The sequence below is a fragment of the Dromaius novaehollandiae genome, chromosome 4, assembly GCF_036370855.1.
Source record: "Dromaius novaehollandiae isolate bDroNov1 chromosome 4, bDroNov1.hap1, whole genome shotgun sequence".
NCBI classification, from domain to species: domain Eukaryota; kingdom Metazoa; phylum Chordata; class Aves; order Casuariiformes; family Dromaiidae; genus Dromaius; species Dromaius novaehollandiae.
The window spans coordinates 32,157,026-32,181,795 of record NC_088101.1 but is presented as its reverse complement, the minus strand read 5'-3'; the positions used below and the strand labels follow the sequence as shown (position 1 = coordinate 32,181,795).

The following is a 24,770-nucleotide window of genomic DNA, read 5'->3' as shown; positions in this document are numbered from 1 at the left end:
AGCATCCTGCTCCCCTGGGACCCTGATATCAGCCGAAAATGGGACTGGAGGCAAGCGCAGGGTGTAAAAGTGTGTGTTCAGAACTGAAATTGCCATCCACTCCCTGTACCCCTCCCACTCAGTAAGTACATTTTCTGATTTTATATCAAATGAGTGGTGTGGTTCTGCTCTTGCAGCCACCCAACCCAACCTTCTGTAACAAACACTCTTGAAAGCCACTATAAGTTGCTTCTTACCATCATTTTCTCCTTACCTTCTCACTAACAAGCTGGATAATTTAGGTGGTGGAAAGGAAAGAAAATGAGGGCAGAGAACAAAAATTGCTTTTTTGGATTAGTTATTTCTGCTCTTTCTACATCATTTGAGGTGCTAGCAAAATTGCAAGGTGGTTTTAGAGACTGTGCAAGGCTGAATCCAGATTACATTGATACAAACTAAATATTTACCACATCTGTGGAACCAGGTTAGGGACCCACCAGCATGAAATGCAGTTATGTTATTGTGTAAATTCATTGATCCAGTGGAATTTAATGGCAGATGTACTAGTGATTTCAAAAAGGACAGGATTTCCCTCATAGAAGACATGCACTACATGAGCATAAGCCAAGGACATGAAGAAGTAATTTGTTCTAGATCTGCTGATCCTTTTTTAGCTGCATTAGAAGCTCTTATTGACTGAAGTTCTGAGAGCAATTTCATCAGAGACTGAGACCGTCTGCCCCCCTTTTTATGGGTGGATTCTTTTCAACTATATCAATACCTTACCTGGATCACCAGGCGACTGCACAAGCATTGGTGACAGCGTGAGGAATGCAGGTGGGGAAAGCTCAGAACTGACCCTGAGTGCAAACGTTTGTGGGCAAGATTTCAGGGGGAAAAGTCATTTTCCAATTTTAATGAGGTTCCTGAAATTCTAATTATCCAAAATTCTATTTCCACTTGGGATACAGAGACCTAGGTTCAAGACAAATATGGATTAGAAAGGTCAATGTTCATTGGATCTGCTCAGCTGTGGTGCTGAGTAATATAAAATACCCATAAAAGTCACAGAATTATCTGGGTCTCATACAGACAATGTGTTAGTGAGACTGGCCCTTTATTTTGCACTATGTACAAAGAAATGCTTAGAAAAACAAATTTCTTAATAGACTGTTCAGTGACTCGTGTAAGGTGAAATTATCTTTTAATTTTAGGAAGGAGCAGAATTAACTGCCATGAGATAAGGATCAGGAACAACCACCAGGACCAGTACACAAACAGCCTCTCTCCAGAGCACTATCCTTCGGGCTAAGAGAGTGCCATTCACCTCCTGCTAATCTTTGCTTCAGGAAATTTAGCAATTCTTCTACAGAATGACTTCCTGTGAGACCAAGTATTTTCCCCAAGCGTCTAGTACTGTATTATTTTGTATTTGTCAATACTGAAAACTCTCCTTCTATTATCTACTGACCTAAATAAAACATTACTGAGCAGGGAGCGCCTCAGGTCCTCCCAGCACAGAACTGGTCAGCTCCATCCCTCCATCCCCCTCCCCAATGAGGGCCGCTGCTCATCAGCAGCACATTTGCTCTCACTTTACTCCATGTATTCTGTTCAGCAAAGAGTTGCAGAATGATGTTCTATTATCAAAATGCCTGCTACGATATTAAGACAGACAGAAGCCAAACAGTTATTCGCCACAATTATTTTAAAGAGGGTTTTTTTAATCTAGCAGATTGATTTCTCTTTTGTCTTATTCTCATCACATTGTAGCACCCTCTTAGATGCTCTAAATTTATATATACATATATATATATCTGTAGACACAGACACACACCTCTTGTTTATAGTACATTAAAATCCAGATTTTAGGTAGTCCTATTCACTCTCATTGTCCCTCAGCTTAATCAAATAGATACTCCAGTGAATTCCTCCATGAGTCAGGATGAGGAGACCACAGTTACTTTTCAAGTCTGCTCAGAGTCCTACACTAGGATCAATTTGGATGAAGTGTACTAAACAGAAAGAGCTACTAGAAACCTGCTCCAGAGGGACAGACAAGAATTAAACATTCAGCTGATGGCCAAAAAGGCAGCAGGAAAGAAGCAGCAATAGTTTATGAGGATTCCTCGCTCACATGCAGAGGCAGGCTCTGTCCAATATCAGAGTGGTTTTATATCTCCAGGCAAGTTCCTGGCTTAAGCGCCTAAATAGGAACAGGAGGACCTCTCAAGTTCGGAGGGGCAGACCTGGATGCTTCAATGCACAAGAACATCACCGAAGCTGCCGGAGCTTGAGCCCAGCCCCTACAGAAGCTCCACTACAGACTGCCAGATCCAGGGAGTGCTGCATGTTCCCTCCAATTCTGCAAGGGCAGAAAAGCCCAGAGGGTACTTCAGGACACTAACTGGTCTACCCTCTCCCACTTCAAGACATCATTAGCAATAGCTAGGTGAAGTGAGCTAAGGACAAGAATTGTCACCTATCAAGGAAACAGTTCAACACAGTAAACACTGAGCAATACCAGTCCTTACTTAAAAGGGTGTTTCGGCACCTACTCAGGCCAATTGAGTAACAAGAACATCACAACATGTATACCATATTTAAAATGGCCCGTTTCAGAACTACGCATGAGGCAATCATACCACCACCTGCAATTATACTGCCATTTCCTCAGGGAAGAAATATAGGGAATTGCTGTGCTGGAATGGCTAGAGTAGGGGAGTCTAGTAAGTATTATATAAAATGCTGCTGGTGTTATTTGTACAGTCTGGAAAAAGAACAACATACTGCTCAAAAATAATTTTTTATGCTCAGAAAATGACTACGAGAACTCAATGTCTTGAACACAGCAAAAAATATTAACAATAGGCAAAAGTTCCTTTCTTCTACTCCATCCTTTTAGGAGCTCAAACTGCACCCAGCTTAGAAAAAAAAAAAAAAAAAAAAAAAAAAAATCAGGAGTTAGACTTGCTCTCTATGATCATTTTGCAAATATTTGGCACACTTAAAATCTTCAGTCTTTACAACTTCCAGAAAGTGTTACCAGTCAGCAAGACCTGTTAAGTCAGCTGATATCGACTGAAGTTACATAACATTAGTTTGTATATAGTACTTTTAAACCTCTAGGAGCGGCTCGTATGACTAACAGCTAGAACCTTCTAACATGTTTGCCGGCTTGTCTCCAGCAGGATGGAAATATTCCTGCAGATGGTCCTCACAAAGAGCAAGCACATTGAAGCATCTCAGAAGCACTTGGACATCGATGCATTAATCAGGCAACATATGAAATCAACTAATGCCAAAGTGTTAAAGCAATGCCACTTAATCTAATGGCACAGATGGAGATTCATACTATGATTGCTTTAAGTGGGTTTGCAGTCACCCTAATGCAAGAACAAACAAATCGCTCGGATCCTATGAGGCCTCTCACTAAGCATGGCAAGACCAGACACTCCCCCTTTCCTTCACAAGTACATGTTAATCATATTTTGTACATAACTTCTCATAGTGCTGCTAATGAGGATGCCTGTATTTAGCTTATGACTCTTAGATTTAGAGCATGGAGTTAGAAATCAGCACCCACAGCTGTAGCACGCAGAATCCACCCCAAACTCCAGACTGCCCTTAAGACTGTTAAACAGAATACAGAAGAATTTATCATCATCAAATCCATGCATGCCAATAACTGAATGTACAAAAAACAAAATAGCCTGGAGCAATAAAATATCCGGTTTTGTTCCAAAAAGGCTTGATACCGTAGAAACTGCTGTCCAGTTACGCGAACATTTTTTTCTGTAACATGACTGCATGAACTTAAAAACAAAAAACCCACCCAACACCACAGGCTGTGCTTCTTAGTCTGTTTACCATTGAACCTCAACCAGATTTCAGACTTTAGTAACAGCTTGAAGAAGTGGGTAATTTCCTCCATAGGCTGCACATTGCTCTGTCCTCCAGTTTGTACAATGAAGCAATGGGATACCTCCCCTGTTCTACTGAGAAATGTTGTTTCTAAGCATCCTGGTTATGAAGTGCAAGAAAGGAAATTCAAGTACAACTGCATTTATACTGATCTCCATAAACTCTAAAGACCCTATACTTGATGGTTACAGCAGGGGGAGGAGGGGAGAATGGCCCCCTTGGCCTTTTTAATAGAAATAATGCATTAGGGCTTTAGGAATGCCATTCCCAGGGAACATAACTATGCTTTCTTAAATTACTTCAAATCTACGTTGTCATTTAGGATAGCTACAGGATATGCCCACAAAATGAAAACATTCCTTACTGCATATGAAAGGTAGAGTTTGCATTTTATTCATAGCAAACAATGAGAGCTACCATGAAATTTTGTTAAAAGCTTTGCCAAATCCACATCCACTTATTTGTTTGCAAGAGCTAGAATAAGGATAAAGAAGTCTGTTTTGGGTGTGGGGGAGGGGTTATTATTGTTCGTTTTTTTAATGAAAACTGAATATCAACCATGAAAGTCTCAGGAAGAGGTCCGAAGAATCATGATTTTAAAAATCGAACTCGGCACTAAATTCAATTAAAAAAGCTAACCTACGAACAGAGAAACCTTGCTGTCCTTCCCTCACACAAACAGGTATTCCTCAATTTTTTAATAGTCACCTTCCCTCCTTTAAAGTATTAACCCAGATCTTTAAACCTCAGTAGTAAAACAACAATAAGAAAAACTGTATTGCTTCTCTGGATCGCTGGACTTCTCCGGGCTAGGTGCTTAGCTCATTTTGGCAGAAGTTCTCCTTGTGTGCACTCGCTTGTTTTTAAATAAAGAGGTACAAATAAAGAGGTATTACTTTCTGTAACCTTATTCTAAAGAATCATCCCAGGCAGCCTCGATCCAGCCGCGTTACTGCCGATTCAGCAACAGGACTATTCGTGCCAAAGGCTAAAACAATTAGATATGAACTTGATGATATAAGCTGCACTTTCCATTTACTAAATCGTGTTGAAACATTTTCACATCTCTGCGTGTTTGTAACAGCAGGTGCCCTATGCATTAGTCCTGGTGTTCTCCTCTGCCACGCTGACTTGTAACCACGTGTACAAAAGAGAGATTATAACCTTGAGAGGCTGATTATCTCCGTTGTCACATATCTCTGTGGTACTGTATAATTGTTTCACTGACAAGTATCAGTGATGTCTTAATGCCGACAACAGGATGCATTTGTGCTCAACTGCCTGAACACTAGTTACTCCACAGAGGGGAAAGAGAGGTCCCAAGGGTCAAAGTCATAAGGAAGGTAAGTTACTAGATACTTATCAACACAAGGCAACAGGCAACAAGAACATCACACGCGCAGACCATATACAACGGACAGAGGGCAGCCAACACCCCTTATCCGGGCTGACTTGGGCCTGGATCGCAGGAGGATGGCTGCATTGCAGGACACAGCTGAGAACTTCAGCTCCCTCAGTCCCTGCTGAGCAGCAAAATCTTCATTTTCCAGAAAAATGAAGTATCAGTGCATTCTTTTTAATGCTGTGGGTTACTTGAATGTCATCAATAAAGGTGGAAGTTCTTTCCAACTTTAAACACAGCTAAGAAAATGACTCAAATTTTTATTCATAGGTCATTCACCAATGATGAACAAAAAACCTATATGGCTTGGAAAAAATAAACCCGAACAGAAAGGAGAATCACCTCCTGATGATGGCAGAGGATCCTGTGCTCAGAGGCAGCGAGACTCAGCAAGGTCAGTCACTTTCCATCTCAAACACAGGACAGGGATTTTGGTCTCTTGAAAACCCCAGTGAAGGAGATGGGCATGTGTATCTCTAAATGCTAAGCATAAGTTAGGTCTCTGTTCAGACCCAGAATTTTGATTTCCATTTCTTACTCTTTTCCTCTCAGCACATACGAAGTACTTAACTCCCTGAAAGTCATTTGCAAAGTAAGGTCCCTGAGCAGGCAAACACAGGGAGCAAATACAAGACTGGGTAATATCACCTATTTCTGCCTTGAAAGCACTTGATTTTCTGTTCTGGAGAAACACTGAGTTTTTTTGGTGCATAAAATGCAGACTGGAAAAAGAAGATATGAACACTGCCAATGAACACTTCAAGACAGAGTAGCATCCAATCAAAGAAAAAAAGCTACAAACATTGGGCAAACAGTGAATTTACAATCGTTTCTTCTCTTGCTGCAGATGTCACAATGACATGATCTGCAGGAATAGGAAACTGGGAAACAGACAGATGATTTATAATTAGACAGGAAAAAAATAAATGAAGAGGCATATAAAGAGATTCAGAATTCTATTTTATCATTACATCAACCATTTAATTGTTTAGGAAACCACCTGTCTGGACAAGACAATAAACAGTCACAGAAAGCATACCTGAGGGGCATTCTTGGGGGACAAACCAAAATATCATCCTGGAGCTTCTTCAGAGAAATAACTGCTACCCGCAACTCAGAAGACTGAAGATATTCAGCAAAAAAACAAAGGCAGCAGAATGGTGTTCAGCCTGCCAGAATAAGAAAATGCGATTGCCAGACTGAGTAGGCTGCAGAGTATCTGCTGGTGTCGAGAGAGGCTCACATCACACAGGTCTTCACAGAAGACAGACGAATTCAGAGAGCCTTACTTTGACTTCTCTTTTCTTTCCAGGGAGCTGGTCTTCCCAAAGAGCCTCTTTTCCCATAAGAGAAATCAGGAAAAAAAGGGAAAAGTAAAAAATTAGCTGAGCACTGGGTATAAAGCTGAGGGACTGGAATGTTCCATAGGTTCCAGTGAGGTTTAAGTTCTGTGAGAAAAGACGATTTTCTAGAGTGCTCTATTGCCAGATGTTTAGCAACCAGGAAGAAGCATCATGTTCATCAGTTGGAAATAATACGTATTTGATATATACTTGGCATCGCTGCCAATATGGTGCCGGTCACATGACACCTTAGCAGTGCTGAACTTGATTAGAGCTAGTTTGAGAAGGATACAGGAAACAGAAAAGGAGATGTAGGAGTGGGACAGCTGTTGTGTGGAAACCAACCTTAAAGTAAGTAGTGACTTGATTTGAGGTTATCAATCATTCAGAAACAGAAGATAAAAAAATACAGCTCAAAATACTAAAAGTCTAGTAGGACATTTTCACAGAGTGATCGCACAGTACCAGGGAAAAGAGAGCATGAAAGGATTCTTAAGATCCTATTGTATAGGACACAAGAAACTTCATTATTACGAAGTAAGTTTCCAGTTGTACTGGAAAAAAGATGCACCAGAAGGGGTAGGTCCAGAAAAAACTCTGGCAGCACTTAACCCACATAACACCTGTTAAAGATCAGTAATAGAAGTAAAACCGAGTCTAAGAAAGGAAGAAGCAGCAACATGTCACATATTAGCAAGTGCTAGACAGGAGATGTTGGAGATGTTTATGCTGGACTGCGAAGATCCCTCTGTGCTTAAGCATAGGTGTTCGCATATGCTCAGGACCACTGCAAGGAACATCTAGATTTTTAGCTCTTACCTAAACTCCACTGTAATTCAGAGAAGAGTAGAAGAGTTCAATCCATTAGGTGTGTCCAGATTATGCCTAACACATTGATGCTAAAAGTGAAACTATCTGAAACACACCATTTGGAAATCTTCATTTAAAAACGATGAGGATAAGGAGACGATCGTACCACCCATCTCCCCTATAGCAGAAGAGCTATTAGCCATGAAAGAGGGCAGCTAAAGTCTGACTCAAATGTAGCAAACTAAAATCTCAAGTTGCCATTACAATTTGTTCAACTTTACCCAATAGTGTGCTATGTCACTTTGCCAGTGGTTACTTCCCCTTTGCAGAAATCAGGACTGACATGCGTCACAATCCAGCATATCGACATAAACCTATTTTCACTGGTAGTCCGAACTAAGGTGCTGGACCAGAACACACAGCAACTGAGGCACGAGAATCCATTTACTTCAGGACAGACCACTGGGACACGAAACCAGCAGAGTGAAGCCCGGTGAGGTCCATTTGCCTTAGCTCTGGGGCTGTAGGCCCACTCTAAGAAGGATTTACTTGGAGCTCCGTACTCGAGGACAGACCCCTAGCAATGCAGCCATATGCTAGTTTAAACATTTTATACTCTCTTTGTTAAAGCTGAGCCGCACTGCAGAAAGAAACCTTATTGCAAAAGATTCACATGAGCAGGGGAAGAAAACATGACCCAGAGGGAACTGGATTCTGCATGTAAGCTGAAGGCTGAGGTCTCTTCTGCAAGGGCTCATTGTGCGCTTCACCCACCAATCTTTTAACATGGATATGCACAAGTCGAGTTAGTGTTTCAATTGTCTGGGAAAATAAATTATTTTTTAAAACATCAAAACAAAAACCAAAAGATGAATTTGTATCTGAAAGCAGATCTGATATTAAGGAAAAATAGGGCGATTGATCTTCTCCCTCTCAAAATGAATGAGAAAAACAGGGCCCTTAGGATCAGGTGAACAGTATGTTTTTTAGAAGCTTTTATATATATAAAAAGCTTATCCAAGCTTATAAAGCAAGAAAATGACCGAAGGTGCCCAACACTGGTGGGCAATATGAATATCAGAAAGTAAATCCAAATTCTTTTCTGAAGCCCTCCCAGATCATTTGCAGATGTCTGACATGCCCTGAAGAACAACAAAAATCATAATGTTTGAAAGAGGAAGAAGCCTCCAAACTTCACAGAAAAAAAGAATTTTTAGACGTCTTCTCCTTTCCTGAGTTTGGGCATCTGGTTATACATATGTCAAAGAAGGAAGAGAGAAAAATTAAAAAATAAAATAAAATAAATATTAGTCCTGCACCTTCTAGCTCTTCCTACAGAAGGACTTCTGCCCAGAGGCTGACACTGTCAAATTAAGATGCTACTTCAAGGAAACGATCTTCTGAGGACCTAAATCATCACTATAACATAAGTTCATCTGAGCTTGGTTCCTCTTTGTAATCTCACACAGGATCAAAACAACACCTCAGATGCTTCACTTTGGACCTTTTTGACTGAAGGAGAAAAGGTCTCAGCCAATCGCAACACTAAAGCGCTAGTCAAGCATTCAAGCCAGTCTGAAGCTAAGCACATGAACATAGGAGTTTATAGCAGTTTAAACAAATCATTGTAAATTCTAACTTTTGTTGAACTAAAGCAACTTTCTCACGTAGAAGAATCCTTGAGCAAATACCCACATTGAAGAATTGCACTTTGACACAGCTGTATTGGCTAGAGATTTTATACAAAGATCCTCAGGAATGACTGCACCCAGTTCTGCAAGAAACAGATACAAGCAACTAAAATATGCTACTTCTAAAGTATTAACATTTTTCAGAGACAACATATCCCTATGATTTTGGGGCTTGCATACTGCTCTTTAATGTCTGTGCTCCTTCTGTATTTCAGTATTTTCCTTACAGCCACTAATTAGCACACCAAAGCACAGCAAAATTGACAGGTGAATTATCCTTTAAGAGCATTAGAAAAAACTCCAGATAAACAACTATATTAAAATACATTAAAGCAATGATTTTTCTGTATTGGGTCATAAAAAAAAATGCTTCTAAAAGTCTACAGTGGAAATCTGTATTCCACCTTAAGCTATCATTCATAATTTCTTCTGCATAATGCATGTTTTAGGGTAACAGAAAGCCTCCTTCCTCCTGCCACCAATACTGACCTTTTAGAAACAGCAGGGCCCAAAATATCAGCCATTTCCAGTACCTGATAGGAAGAGCTGAACCTTTATCACATTCTCTTCTGTGATTTTTCCTTCCGCCCTCCTGGCCTCCCGATTTGGCACCAAAGGCAAACCTGCACTTGGATGCCCAGATCCTTCCTTACAGAGTTAGATTTTAACCCATGCAAACACACATTTGGATCTGTGTTCAAAATGTTTATGTACCTCATTTTGCCTTGAACACTGGGAAAAAAAATAATAAAAGCGTATTTTTCTAAGTTGTTATGCTTCCCAAACTAACACTCCTTGTATTTCTACAAAAAGGTAATAGAAGTGAGCCAGTTTTTCCTCTGTTTTAAACCTATAAAGCAAGATAACTTTGCACAGAGCTGTTTTCCACTACTAAACTACTTTGAGTACACAACACAACATGTTTATAAGCTAGTTTGGTTTGGAGGGTTTTGTTTGTTTGTTTTGGGGTTTTGTGGGGGTTTTTTGCCTTTTTTTCTTTTACATTGCATTGTACCTCAAAGGGCAAATATGACCAGGCTTTGCCAGAATCTAAACCAAACAGGCCAGTTAGAAGAACTACTGAATAAAGTTATTATTAAATTGAGAGGGATGTGATTAGTGATTTCAGGTGCCTTAGACTTCAGCTTCCCAATTCAGAACTGCAATTTCTGAAGAGAACCGCCCCCCCCACACCCCACAGGCCCTTGCTCCCCCAAAATGGGGCAGGTAGACATTTCAGTTGATTTTTTTTTCTTTTTTAGTAACACACAAGAACATTGTTAGCATATAGCCTCAAAGGCGCTGTTACCTGTTATAGCTGCTATGTCCAGAAAGAGATAAATTAATTTTAGTGAATATACTGCTGCCCATTTGAGCACCACTGGACATCCAGCCAGGTGAGGAGGAAAGCCGTGCCAGGCACCTCTCTGGGGAACTCCGTGTTAACCCCGCACCTCTTCAAGGCCACGTCCTTGCAACGGTACTTGGTATCACTTGGCAGATGGTCTGTGATCTGCCCCTAAGATAGCACACAAATTACACCGTAGAAACCCTGCAGCAAAGTAAGATGACTTTTTTTTTTTTGCACCAAGTGGAAAGCATAGTTTTAAGGGGGAAAAAATTGTTAAAATAGAGTAGTTAATACAAGGCCATTAAACAGAGCAGCGACTGACATTGGTAATTAAAGACTTCCACACACAAACACACCTGGCCACAAGTTAATAGCCAAGTCATATGCTGAAGAAGAACATCCTGAGCTTAAGTCTCAAACTCTGGATCATAAATACACTGGACAACAGACCAAGAAGTGTTTGCCTTCCCTCTTGGGTAACCTCTTCCAGACAGCTGCTCATGAGTCACACATACTGCCACAACCATGACATGTTTAGACACTCAAAATTCTTATCATCCCTTAAAAAATTATTATTTTATTTCATTAAATACAGTTATTAGAATCCCTACTGCAAATAGAGAATAATCAATGCAATTGTTTATTTTGGTATGATAGTAACCAGAGAGCAAAGGGTAAATAGGTTGCCTTACAGATCTACGTTAGGGTACACGCACAAGTATTTCCAAGATAACGAAACACATAATAGTGACTCATACATAGGTTTAAAGTTTAGTTGAATTTATGCTTTTGTCTTTCCGAGACTGAAGTAGCGTCAGCTGGTTAAAATTAAGACTCTGGAGCATTCTTAGCCAGGCTAAGGAAAATATCATCAGAAAAAAAAAACAGCTTTTCACAAGTGTTCATTCTACCTAATCAGCCCCTCCATCATGAGGAGATGAAATTCACTTATCTAACAAAAAGACTGAAACTATAAAGGTGTGATACAGGTTTGAAAATCCCTGTTTCAGAAACAGCCAGATGGCTTTTTCCTTTCCACTTGTAGTTCTAGAGGGAAAAAAAACAAACAAAACAACAACAAAAAAACCAGGATATTGCTAATGCACAAGAAATTTCTTGACCGACTTTAAAGGATGAGAGTCAGGCTGCTGTAGCATGACAAAGGTACTTCGAAAAAGTCTTTAGGAAGCCCTGCCCATGAAGGAGTGCTTTTTTTCTAGCATCGTGGCAGACAGCAGAGCCCAGCTACTGCTTCACTTCCCAGCATTGTGTGTTTACGCCACATTAGAGATCAAACGTGGATCACCTCTACAAGGCAGAGGACGAGTCATCTGCATTTATTTCTTAGATGTTTTACTCACATCAATATTCAGAGACCCATAATATAAACCCAGTTTCCAAACAAGTTATTAGCACTACAGTCGAGGTTGGTCTTTCCCTCCCGGCACACATAGGTGAGAAAAAAGATAATCCATGCTATCAGGTGCTGAAAACAGTCATACGTGGCAATGAGCTTGCGAGTGCACGCAGAGTTCATTTCATGCTCGGGTGTGGTTTAGGATGAGATAACAGTTTGCATGTATTTAAGCCCTGCCTTGACAGATAAGAAACCTGCCTCAGATACTTGTTTACTTTTCAGGTAAGTTCCTTCCGCAGGGGACAACGCTGCAAGACTGTAACAACAACTGAAAAACAACACAACAGCATTGCAGCTACTGACCCCATCAGAAATGCACTTCTGTATCACACCAGAAAAAAAAAGGGGTGGGGGGAATACTACTGCATATGAGTTTTTTCTGTACCAAAAATAGAAGTTTAAATTCAGAACTTAAGTCCCTTCATCTATATGTGATCTATACAATACCTGCCTGTATTCTCAAGACCCACAGGTATCTCCATGATGACAAGACAAGCCCCACAACAGACTTCTGCTTGCTTTTTTTTTTTTTGCGGGGGGGGGGGGGGAGCAGTATTTCAAAGTTCAGCTTATCAAGGATTTGTATTAATTGTTAGCTTATTTCTAAGACTAGAAATATTTTGCATTTTCCACACACAGTTCTTTACGTGTGTTAGGTGTGCCATCTAACTCAGTCCATCTGCACTCACAAATTTTCAGGGCACGATCTCTTATACAACTACTTGTCTAAGCAATCCTACTAGAGTTTACTCACGAGTCCTCTAATGTCACATATGTATGACAATATTTGAAAATCTAAGGCTTCTTTTCCTCTACAAAGAATGTAAACTTTTTTCTTTTAATCTCCTCTGGTCATTGAAGCCATTATATGTAAGTGGTAGGTGCAGCATTTAGTGGAAGCTGAAGCAGCTTTATGGAAAGTGTAAATAAACTCAAATAAGTTTGCCTCACAATAATCCAGAGATGAAGTCATTTTTACAAAGGCATGTTTCTGATGAGTCTTCCACTTGTAAAATAACTCCTGCACTCCTCTCCACAATAGCACTTGCTCTCAGTTTTTTTTCCCCTCTCTGCCCACATAAATGGAGAGGAAAAAAAGAAAGTCTTCGTAAGTAATACATTGAGGAGATGTGTGACATAAAAGCTTTTGCCCACAAACTTGCCCAGTTCTGACCACTGAATGTTTTTGATCATATCTCTAATCATGTTCTCTGGTGAGGGTGAAAAAACACCAACTGGGTTTTTCACTGTGACTTGCTTAATACAAGTTGTATTTGGGATTCTGCAAAAATGTTTGATCTAGAAAAAGTAATTCAGGATGAGTTTCAATAAGTCTCAAGATATTTTTTAAACAGACATTAATTCTAACAACCCCATAACATTAATTGGCCATCTTACTAGACAGAAATTAAAGTTCAATAAAGAAGACTTTTACATGGAGCCAAACATAGTCACCAAAACCTCAAGTTTTAGTTCTTACCATACAGGAGGGCTTTGTGGCCAGTTCTGCACCTCGTTCATACAAGTAGTCCTCTTACACAAAAATTCAAATAGCTGCTCATGAGTTAGTTGATTAGCTCAGGCCAGTAAAGCTTTAGAGCACTTTACCCTGTTCTGATGTTTTCTGTAGCCATCTGGTACCATAACAGAGTGCTTATTGACAAGCTCTGGTAAGTCTTACTGACATAGTTTAAAGTTACCATATCCAAATTCCCACTCGTTCACTGTTGCTTATCCACGCCACAGAAGAGAACTGAAAGGTTTCACTTCTGAGTCCAGCTTCCTTGCATGAAGTCAGCTTCATTGATAGTTTAAGATAATACTCTTCGCACTGAAGTGGATACGTGTCCTCCTCTTGTCATTATGCTCTGGAGAGCACACTGACAAAAGCGTTCAAGAGGGAACATTCCCGTTAACCACTCCAAGAAGTCTCCAGAGCTCATCAGTCAGCAGCCCCAGTTACACGTACTTACTGCCGACGAAAGGAGAAACATTATTCTGACTAATGGAGAATTTTAATTCTGTCAAGTTTGATTTTGTTTTAATTTAAAACAAAAAGTGAGAAGAGAGGAGAGATCTGCATGAAAGAAACCATGCCACATCTCCAAAGGCATCTACCTCAGGGCAGGTAAAGAGGCAGCTGTAAAGAAGACACAGGAATGGCCTTGGTGGGACACTGCTGAGTCTGGCAAGTGCATTCCCTTTCTCTCGATGTTGTCCCCAACAGACTGCAGACTATGTGGACTCCAAAAAGAAAGCTACACAAGGGATACTATCTGCCCTTCCCAGAGCACAGCAAACCAAAACAGGACTTCAGGGATTAAAACAGCACATAGAGATTTCTGGTACCTACAAGCTATCACGCTTATCCCTGGAAGCATCTAAAGTTCAACTAGTCAGTTTGCTATTTGATCCAAGTTTTCTAGACAACCAAACTGCAATTTAGCTGCATACAGCTGCTTTTTCCAAAGCACATGGATCTTGTATTAGCCACACGGAAATCCACCTAATGAGCACAACCCCCGAGCTCTCCCACGTTAATCTACATCAGAATCTCTGTGCACCATGCTCGAGTTTGCAGAGAAGTCTCAATTCACTAAGTCTGTGCAATCCTGTAGACTGAACCATGAGATACAGCCCAGCCATACTAGTACATGAGTCTTATGAATTTGGGAGCAGTGTCCCACTGAGGTGATGTACTGCCTCTGCTCTGCCTGTGTCCATGCAGCACTGTACTCTACCACAGAGATTAAATAATTTGAGTTTCCTCACACTCTTCACTCAGCTGAGCAAAGGAACATTTAGATAGGGAAAGACAATAAAAGGATTTACTAGTGCTATGCCACAGCTCTGGAAATCGCTTTTATACATGACAAGCTAAATTCACAAAGTGGGGGACTGAGAGGGGGAAGAAACAACCACCCTCAATTTAAATTCTAGGAAAACTTGACCCCCCAGTCACTGAGTTTTGCCATCAGTTTCAATGAACTGAAGGGAGACCCTTCGAAAGCCTACTGCCAAATTGCTTCTGTCTGTTCCTGAAATCACAGACAAAACCTGCTTCATTAAGTCAGATGGGGGGCAGGGGGGAAACCAATACTGTACCAGCTATTCCTGTCACAGGAAGATCTTAGAGATGCAGAAAAGGATGGAGTAAAAGCCTAAGCTAACAAGCTCTTAGCAATCATCATTTCCAGTTTCTTGATGAACCAGCGGTGCACAGTTTCTCAAACCAGAGTTAACCTTTCAGGAACACTGGGACTGATCAGGGAAGAGAGAAGTAAAGTGGAACTTAGGAGGGGCTGCGCTTGACCTTTACTTTACTCCTTCTGACTCAGACTTTCATTTAATTTCTGGCAAGGAAGAAAAAGGGGGAAAAAAAGCCATGTCTGTCTCATTCAGATTACACAGAACCTATTTTTCCTCTCTGTGAGTTCAGGGAGTATTTGAAGACACCAGCAGTGCAATAGCAATTTACTAGCAATTACTCTTTTTCAAGAGTGAAAACTATGCAGCCAGTGACAAAACTCAATGTTGGAATTACAGGCCATCCATGTCCCATTTCTCCCCCCTCCTTTTTTTGGAAAATTTAAAAAACTTTGAAGAGCCTGCATAGCTGGCTTCAACTTTAGGACTAAAATTGGTCTTGATAAATTCTTTCAGAATTAACCATCAAATCATTCTCTACCATTTTTAAATCACTTGTGAAAACACACTAAGAGGTGCACATCAGCTAAGACAACATATCATACTGTTAAATGCATTCACTGCCTTTCCCATTGGACATTTTCATCCAAAACGCAAAGCGAACTTCAAGGGTCAGAATGAGATTCCCACAGGGAGATCCTTACAGACATACGGATCCAGCAATTGGCGCTGATAAAGCTGTTTATTTACTTGCTCTTCTATGGAGGTTTCTCCAGTAAACACAGCTGTGCACATCAGGTCTTGGCAGGTTTGAGGCCTTAAGTACCTTCAGGTAAGGACAGTGGTCAGAATTTGAATTTGAAGCACTAAGTTTCTCTTACCTGGTCCCTCTGCAAGGCAATACTAAGTTTTGCTCATGCAAGCTGCTTACATCTCTCATGGAGAGCATCTATCAATAAGCAGACACTGTGAGATAGAGTAGTGTTGAGTGAAGCGTTTCACTTCATGGGGGGAATTGATTGAGGAGCCTGAAAACACCTTCATGAAGCAACTTGAGTCACATTGCAGCTGATGATCTCTTCCATGGTATTTCTTATAAATGTTTTTCTGCATGCCGAGATGTCAAGCTTATTCTTGGAACTATCAATTAAAACATTTAGGGAACCTTATTTTTCAAGCACAGTAATAAACAATCATGCTTCTTTATTAGAGTCTCTTTAATGCAAATTCCACCCCCTATTTTACAAACAGGGACAATTCAGTTGAATTCAGTAATAGAGTTGACAGTCTTTATTCAAAAATAACCACCCAAACTAAGTTTTACAAAAACAACTATTACATATTCCTGCAAAGTCCAAGATAATTAATGTAATTTCCACCAGATGTAACCAGAAGAGTTTCAATTACTCTACTTTTCAATTATTCTCCATAATACCTTTTCTTTTAGACAGATTAGAATGACTTTAATAAAGTGCTAAGCTGATAAAGGTGATTGGGGAAGTCACAGGAAAGGGAGGGAGGAACTGTCTGTACAGGAAAAATTATATCATATATTATTTACTCTATCTCACTCAAACTCCAAAGAAAAGGGAAAGACAGAATAAGTGACTTAATGTGCATGTCTGAATTAGACACGCAGATGAGTTATAAGGATTAAGGTCAAAGGATAGATAAAGGAGCATAAATCTGCTCAATGTTCATTAAGATGCAGACTTTTTAAAGACTCCTAATTCAGACTAGTTTAAATAAACAAGTTCTGTAAGACCAGTACAGTCAGATTTCCACAAAAGCAAGCTCTCCTGGAATCTGTGTACTTTATGTAAGAAGCAAGTGGCACAAAAACATAATTACAGAAAGTTCCTTTTTGATGAAAGTGCTTAAATCCCATCTTGAAATACTGGGGGGCAGAGGGGAGGAAAAAAAAAAAAAAAAAAGCACATGCTGACGTTTTACAAATACCACATCACTCCTTTATACATAAAAGTGCTGTTTACTGAAATAGTTTCCCCACCTAATAAAACAAACCAGCTAACTAGTAAGTGTTCACATCCACCTGCCTCCTTTGGGATGAGTACTTCGTGCCTCCATAAGCAATGGTACTCCTGCATCTGAGTTTGAAGTGCTTTTACAACACAAAGGTAACAAATAAAACTTAACCACTTATTCTACCAGTGTCCTGGTTGTTTCAATAAAGGCCTTTGACCAGCAGGTATTACAGAAGCTTTTTTTGTCTTAAGACTTGTAGTTCCACTATTTAAAGGAAAAACACTGTACAGCAGAGCTCTGAGCCATGAAATACAGAATATTTTATTCTTAAAAAAAATTCACATATCAATTTATGCAAAGTTTTATTATGCAAAAGATCATTATGTATTCTTTTTTTTTTTTTTTTTGCTCTTTTTATTTCATTGGATCTTCCGTTTCTACATTTTAGAATGTATCGCATTTACTTCTTTGCTTGCCATTCCAGAGAAAGTCACCACCAATTCAGAAACACTTTAAGTGCCTTTTTGTGCTAGAATCAGTGCTATTTACAAAGAAGTCAAGCCAATTTTATGGACTGGACATAAAAAGCTGTCTGGGTGATGTTTTATTTATCTGTGTTTATTTGATGGCATACTATAATACAGTGCAGAAACTTAAAAAGGCATAAAAGAACGGTTAAGGTTAAGGATTGACTTCTCTTATAATTTTAACCCATATTTAAATGAGTAACACTTTATATAAATTTACTCTATTACCTTCAAAGGAGTGAGACCTAGAAAGCCTGCTACATAGTCAAACATCCATCCATGTTTTCATTATAAAGCCCATTTTAAAGACTTACCAATGTTGCTTTGCATCAGCGTGAAGCCTGGCATAAGAGCTCTCAGTTGAGATGCATCTCCCCTTTCCTAGTTTTGAACATTTGATGTAAATCATTCCGGAATTTGTTATTATATAAGGAGCACATAACCTTATTGCTTTTCTAAACAGGCAAAAATCCTAATAATAAAGAACTGTTATAATCAGCTGAATCATTCCATACTAAGCTTAATTTTTAAAAAAGGAAAAGGAGTCTCTTCAAGACCTCCATTTCCAAAACTGCTAAAAAAAAAAAAAAAAAAAAAAAAAAAAGAAAAACAGACTATATTCCAATAAACAAGGCCAAGTATGTAGAACCAAAAGAGATGCATCATTCACACAATGTACAATACCACATGAAGATCCAGTACAACACTCTCTACTCATGAGAAACTGCCTTTAATTTCAGTCTAAGCAGTTGCAGAACTAAGTCAGTGGTCTCCCCATGTTAACAGCAGGTATATAAGAGCAGGGGTGTCTCATGGTGAGCCACAGTTTTTACTGCCCTTTAGGTAAGGTCCACAACAAGGCTTCAGTTCCAGCTTTGGGATGAATCACGATCCTGTCTCATTAAGCACACAGGTGTCTGTGTACACTGCAAAACAGTCCAAAACACGGGAATGCAGAGTTTGAAGCCATCCCTCCACACTGCAAGAGAGGATCCAGCAGGATACAGCTATGGAAATCCTCCTCACAGACTCTCCACAAGCCACCCCTCCCTGCCAAAGGCTGAGGCAGATTTCACAGCAGTGTCCTCAAGTACCCCAGGTGCAGCTACTTCGGTATTTAGAGATGAGCAGATTGGAGGTGCATTTTTAAAAAATGCACCCCACACTTTCATACATACACATTTACTCTGTTTCATTTTGTACAGTGAACTGAACACTGGATTCCTTTTGGATGAAACTAGACTGGAGCATCTCTTGTACTCGTTGTAGATACTCAGTCCATGGGAGCAGACTAAAATTAATTCAAAATATAAAAAATAATAATAATAAAAAAACCACAACCAAGGTGCTTAAGAGTGTGCACACGAAGTCCTCCACACCCCCCAGTTTACACTAGACATCCACTCTTACTGTTTCACACTACTTCCTAAGGTCACATAGGCACAGGGACAGTTAAGTCACAAACCAAATACTTCAGCCAGAATATCAAAGAACTGGAGATATGAAGGGGTTGAATTTCACTTTATGAGATTCCACCAAGACCATCTTATAAATCCAAGAGTGATAGACATAGAATATATGAACATGACATATTCTTTCTCTACATCCACCAGTCGGTAATGGGGAAAAAAAATATCCCTTTTAATCATTGAAAACAGCAGCAGAGAAACCTTGCATTACTGATATAATAGCCAAATCTCTAACCATACTTTTTCAAGCATACGAGGATACCAATACCAGCAGTGGAAAAAAGTCCATACCATGCAAACACTCTCAAGGTAAATGAATGAAACTCCTCTTCTCATGTGGACAGTAGAGAGGTTAATACTAAAGATATCTTCCATACAGGAAGAAGTACATGGGCATAGGGTGGAAAGGGATCTCTGCAGGAAAACAGGCATCTACATTTCCACTTCTACTTTCAGAACCCAAAAGGGGAGAAAGCCACTTGCTTCGTCCAGCCAAGAGCATGACCTCACTTGCCAGAAGTGGCAGTTCTCGTTTAAATTTGGTCAATGTTTTAGTAAATTGCTCTGTATTTAAAAAATACTCACAGAAACAATTACGTTAACCTGGAACAACCAGCAGTCAGACATCTGGTATTGCAACCCAGTCCTCATAGCTCTCGTCATTTCATTACATAAGCAATGCTATTAAGGGCTGAATCTGAATACCTGACTTAGTTACCAGTAGACGATATTTTAGAACAAACTGATGAAGTGAACACCAAATACAAATGACCAGGACAGTCACTCAACTATTCAACCAAATGGTCCTAAAGGAATTTGCATATGAGAATGCTGAACAACTGTGGTCTATAATTTACCACTTGAACCAGCAGGAGGAATAGTGCTTATTTGTCACCTTACAATCTTTAAAGATGGCTTCAAGAGAAGAGTAGATTTTAATCTATCCCTTGAGTGCAAAGCAAAAACCAAGACCCACAAACAAGAAGAAAACGAGTAGGCACGTGGGCACACACCAGGGAAAGAAGAGCGATTGGTTTAGGACATGAAGTCATTTCTCGCAATTCTATCTAAAGCCCTCTGAAAGGGTCAGGGAACACGTGGCTAATCTCATCGGTAAAGTACACTTGTGTTTCCTAAAAGCTTTTGTCACAAACCCTCACCAAAGGCACTTCAAGAAACTGAACTGTTACAAGATAAGAGAAGATCCTCCCCGTCATTCCTTGTCCTTCAATCACTTAATTTATGAAAAAGTCTTTTCTAAACAGTTGCTAAAAGACTCCTTGAAATGAATAATGGTCCTTCGGTGTTCAATAGACTCAAAAGATTGGGGGGAGGGGGGAGGGCGGGGGGGGGATGGGGGGGGGGGGGGGGACAGGGATACCAGACCAGAAAAAGAAAATGCATAAAAAGGAGTAAAATATACAGTTTGGGAAGCAAGAGCTGAGGATTACCATGACAGGTTGGAGAGTATATTCAGCAGATGACTGAAGAGAAAGATGAATACAAAGACGCACATGGAGGAAAATTAGCAAACAGAAACAAAATAAAGTTCACGCACACACACACACACACGGAGCTACCACTCAGGAAAGATACAGGAATTAATTTGTTATTCAGAAGCAGTCAAAGAGCCAAATGGAATATTGAAATTATTAGGAACTGAACGGTAAATCAGAAAGCATTGTGATATCCCTCCAAAAGACTGCATACCTATTTATGAATTCATATCACATATAGTCCTAGTAATTGCATTGCAAAAAGGAGGCAGAAGAACTAGGAAAGATGCTACAAGGACAAAGGTATGGGGAAAAAAATTTATACGGGGATTAGGTAGATTAGTTTGCCAACTGAAGAGAAAACTAAAGGAGATATGTGGTAGTAGTCTACAAAATTATGCACAGTATAAAGAAACTGGAGAAGCTTCCATCTTCCACAGAAGAGAACGAGGCAGCACTCACTGGAGTTACCATGGAAGGGGTTTAAAATGAAGTTAAAAATAGTTATGCTTTTTCATGCAGCTTTGCATAAAAGTTCTGGAGCTCTTTGCCAAGGAATGGTAGGAAGCCCAGGACATGAGGCCAATTTGCGGAAAGTCAATGCCACGTATCACTATTATCTGGAAGTTACATCTGGGCAGTCATGTTATAAGTCAGTTGACAGCTAGAAGCTGGTGAGAGGCAAGAAGGGAAAGCCCGTGCTATGCACACTCTGCACCTTCTCATGCTCCCCATGGTAAGTATCACCAACTCGGGGGTGGCAGGGTAGCAAGATCCTCAGTTTGACATGGTATATAGCCACCGATCAGAGACAATGCATAGACAACCATCTCTTTCTCTCAGCCAGCCTTGTTAATGATTGATTGAAGGAAAGAGCAAGTAGCCCCAGGCCTTTTTTAATTCTTAATCTCCAACTCATTATCTGCGCTCTACACATTGCATCTCCAATTCAATAAGGGGTCAGTGCATACATAGCACACAGTCAGTAATATTATCATTTTTATTAATGTTACATACTTGTTGAGGGATATTTTTGGAAATATTCTGAGATGGTTGTAAAACAACTTCCCGTGGCTAATTCTCCTGTAACACACAGAATGCTAGATCTACATCATGCTCCAAGGGGGAGCAGGAGGAGTTATTTTCCTATTCTACTTGAATCTTTCCTAAAGCACTCACTAAAATTCATTTTTACTGTAAGACTTACAGGAACATTGCAAATGTTAAGGTAAACTTCCAGAAACAGATGAAATCCACTCACTGGCAAATATTTCATTATTTGCACTAATAGCACATAGTCATTTATTGTCCATGAAGTCTGTAAGCTCAATACCATTGACAGGTCCTCTAAGAATCAGTCTTGTTTCCCTACCTGCTGCCCTGATGAGAGTTAGGAAAAGAGAAGTGGCAGCTTTGGTCTCCCTCACTCTCAGCCCCTCTTCCCTTAGGATAAAATTCACCCTAGCAGCAGAACTATTGAATTTCCACTGAAACCAGCAAAGCAAAACTTAGATTCCTAGTCATATATGCATGTCATCATTCAGGCAGTCATCTATGACCCTTACTGTCTCCCTATAGTCTGGGCAAGGACCTGCAGAAGAGTTGTGAGAACATTTTATGACTTGAGGAAGAAAACTCCCACTCTTTATTCCCTGACAGACATTTTCAGCTCCCTGAACTGATTTTTTTTTTTTTTTTTTTTTGAGAGGAAAATCCTGGCCTTACTGTGGTAGTTTAATGTATCAAAAATTTAGCATATTAAGTATATCTAACTTGTTTATTCTAAAAAGCAGATATAGCCTACCTAAATGATTTTAGAAATGAGAAGTCACTAACTTGGATGTAATCCAGAAATCCTCAGGCATGAAATCTATTCTGTTTTTCATGGTCTTACACATGCGCAGCATATCTCAAAATTTTGTAACACAATAGTCTAAATGCTTAAATCAGTCAAATACCTGCCTGCAGTAGGCTTCCAGTTTTACCTAAATGTTTAACTGAATGATTAAGGGAAAAAAATTAAGAGGAAAGATTAGAGATGAAACAGTAAATAACTTGTCTGGAGATCCAGCAATTGCTTAATCTCTGATATGATCTGCTCAGATTTCTTAGTAAAGGACTAGCCAGGGCTTCCTTTGGAGAGGCCAGGAACCAAACTGTCGTGTCCATAAATATGCAGGTGATCAGGACTTTGAATTCCCATTAATCTGCAAGTGTCTGTGATATAACTGCTGGGGGTTTATTAGGGAGTTCTAGGGTATAATAGTTTGTCTTTCTTCCAGCTGATAGTTATTTTTAAAAACAAAGGCTATGCAGTGCAAGTTTGCAGAATTCTAATGATTTCAACAGAAATGCATCAATTTATATTAACCATTGACCTCTTTCACAATACTTTTACACTAACAGGAATGCTAATAGGAACATGATAAGATTAAAGATCAAAGACGCTCCATTTGGTGCAAAAAGATTCTCCCTTTACAAAGTCATTCTGACAAGGAATAAAAAAAGATTATTTAATTAATAAATTTCAAGGTGTTCCACACTCTACTCTTGTTAAACTGAACAACTCCTATAGCTCCTTACAAGAGCAGAACTGAGTGAGAAAGGCATACCTTTCTTAGCAGGAAAGGATAATACATGAAGACTGAGCTCTAGCCTGACCTTTATCTTCATAAGTGATAACTCTCAAAAATGACCAAAAGGTTAACTGAACTCTAAAAAGGTCATCTGTCTTTAATCTGGCTATATAGACCCTTTTCTGTTGTTCAATAATATACAGCTATTGTTCATTAAATATCATCCGTCCATTCTGTATTTTCACCTTCTGTTTTCAGCAGGAGCTAGATTTCTATTCTGTCATGTTAAATAACTTGCAACTTCTTTTTCAACCCAGCACATTTTTTGCTGGGCTGTTTTAGAATTATGTAAATCAATTCCTAATTGTTCTGTCTTCTGTAACACTTTGCCTGCAATATGGTCACATTAGATATCTACTGGCTTGGAGTGCAACATTAATGCTTCCCTCTTTGCCCCAATATGAGGTTTTTATACTATCAAGATAAAGTAATCATCTATATTCTCTTCAGTGTGATGCAGTCTAAATCACGTTCAGCTAAAAATTACCTCAAAACAGTTAGGTGAGCCAAAGTTACATCAGAATTAAAACACAATTCCAAACTTAAGATGCAGAGTAATAGTATGTAGGTTCAGGTGCCTAGAGAGCTATGAAAGATCCGTGACTGAATATAAACCATCAGGGCTGTTAAAAAAAAAAAACAAACAAGACCATCCACAGTATTGCTGTGTGTGCAAATATATTCCAAAAGTTTACATCACCTCATTGATGCTGTTCCTCTACATACCTCTACAGATATTTCTTAGCTCTGTCTTCTTTTGTCTTTTAATATTTTGTAAGCCCTGGTAGTTACAGTTCAAGTTCTACAATGGAGGGAATTTATTTTATTTTATCTAAAGGCCAAGCACATTCTTGAACAAGTTATTTTGCTTACTAGTGAAGGCTTATTTCCTTCCACTTTTCATTAATCAAAATTTGGTTGGCCAAATAAACAAGTGTTATCTTCTCATTTTTCATCAGGAACCTATACATAACAAAATCCATGGAAAAGAGATTATATCTAGCACTAACCTGGTTAGCTTGCAGGTTTTCTGCAGATCTCCCTAAAAGTCAGCCTGAAACATTTACCATGAGGAATTTCAATTTTCAAGTTGTTTTAAAAAGTTCACTCAGAACTCTAAGTTTTGAAAGACTATCTAGCAAAGAAAGCTACTAAAAAGCAAAAACAAAGCACACACACCACACAACACTACTTTTCAAACTACCACCGTAATGTGGTCAAGAACTTGCTCAGAATTAAGTACAATTTTTTTCCAGAATTCAAGCTCAAAAGGAACTACCCATCAGACAGGCCAGCTGGAAAGAATATTTCAGATGTACTTCTTCAGTGCTCCTCGTTCCTGGGCTTCAGACAAAGAACATACCAGACTGGCAGCCAGGTATTGCCTGTCTGCTTAACCTATAGAGATACAGGAGGAAATGGGATGCACTTCCTCATCTAGACTAGTAATTTTGTTCCATCCCTCTCCAACCTGTAGGAAAATTGTAGTTATAATTATCATATCTACTGTGAAGCTCAGAAGTAATTCTTCACTGCCATGCCCAAAATTCATGCATGAAAAGTCAATTTGGTCATCAACTCAAATCTAGCTC

General features: G+C 39.5%; 1 long non-coding RNA gene across 1 annotated transcript in view; it reads left to right on the top strand.

Annotated features, from left to right (window-relative positions):
• The window catches only part of LOC135328193 (uncharacterized), a 46,886-nt gene extending 34,443 nt beyond the window's left edge, over positions 1–12,443 (top strand). The window contains exons 3-4 of the long non-coding RNA XR_010388961.1: positions 5,576–5,699; positions 12,140–12,443. This is a non-coding gene — a long non-coding RNA (uncharacterized LOC135328193). The remainder of the gene's footprint in view (positions 1–5,575; positions 5,700–12,139) is intronic.
• Positions 12,444–24,770: the final 12,327 nt, after the last annotated feature.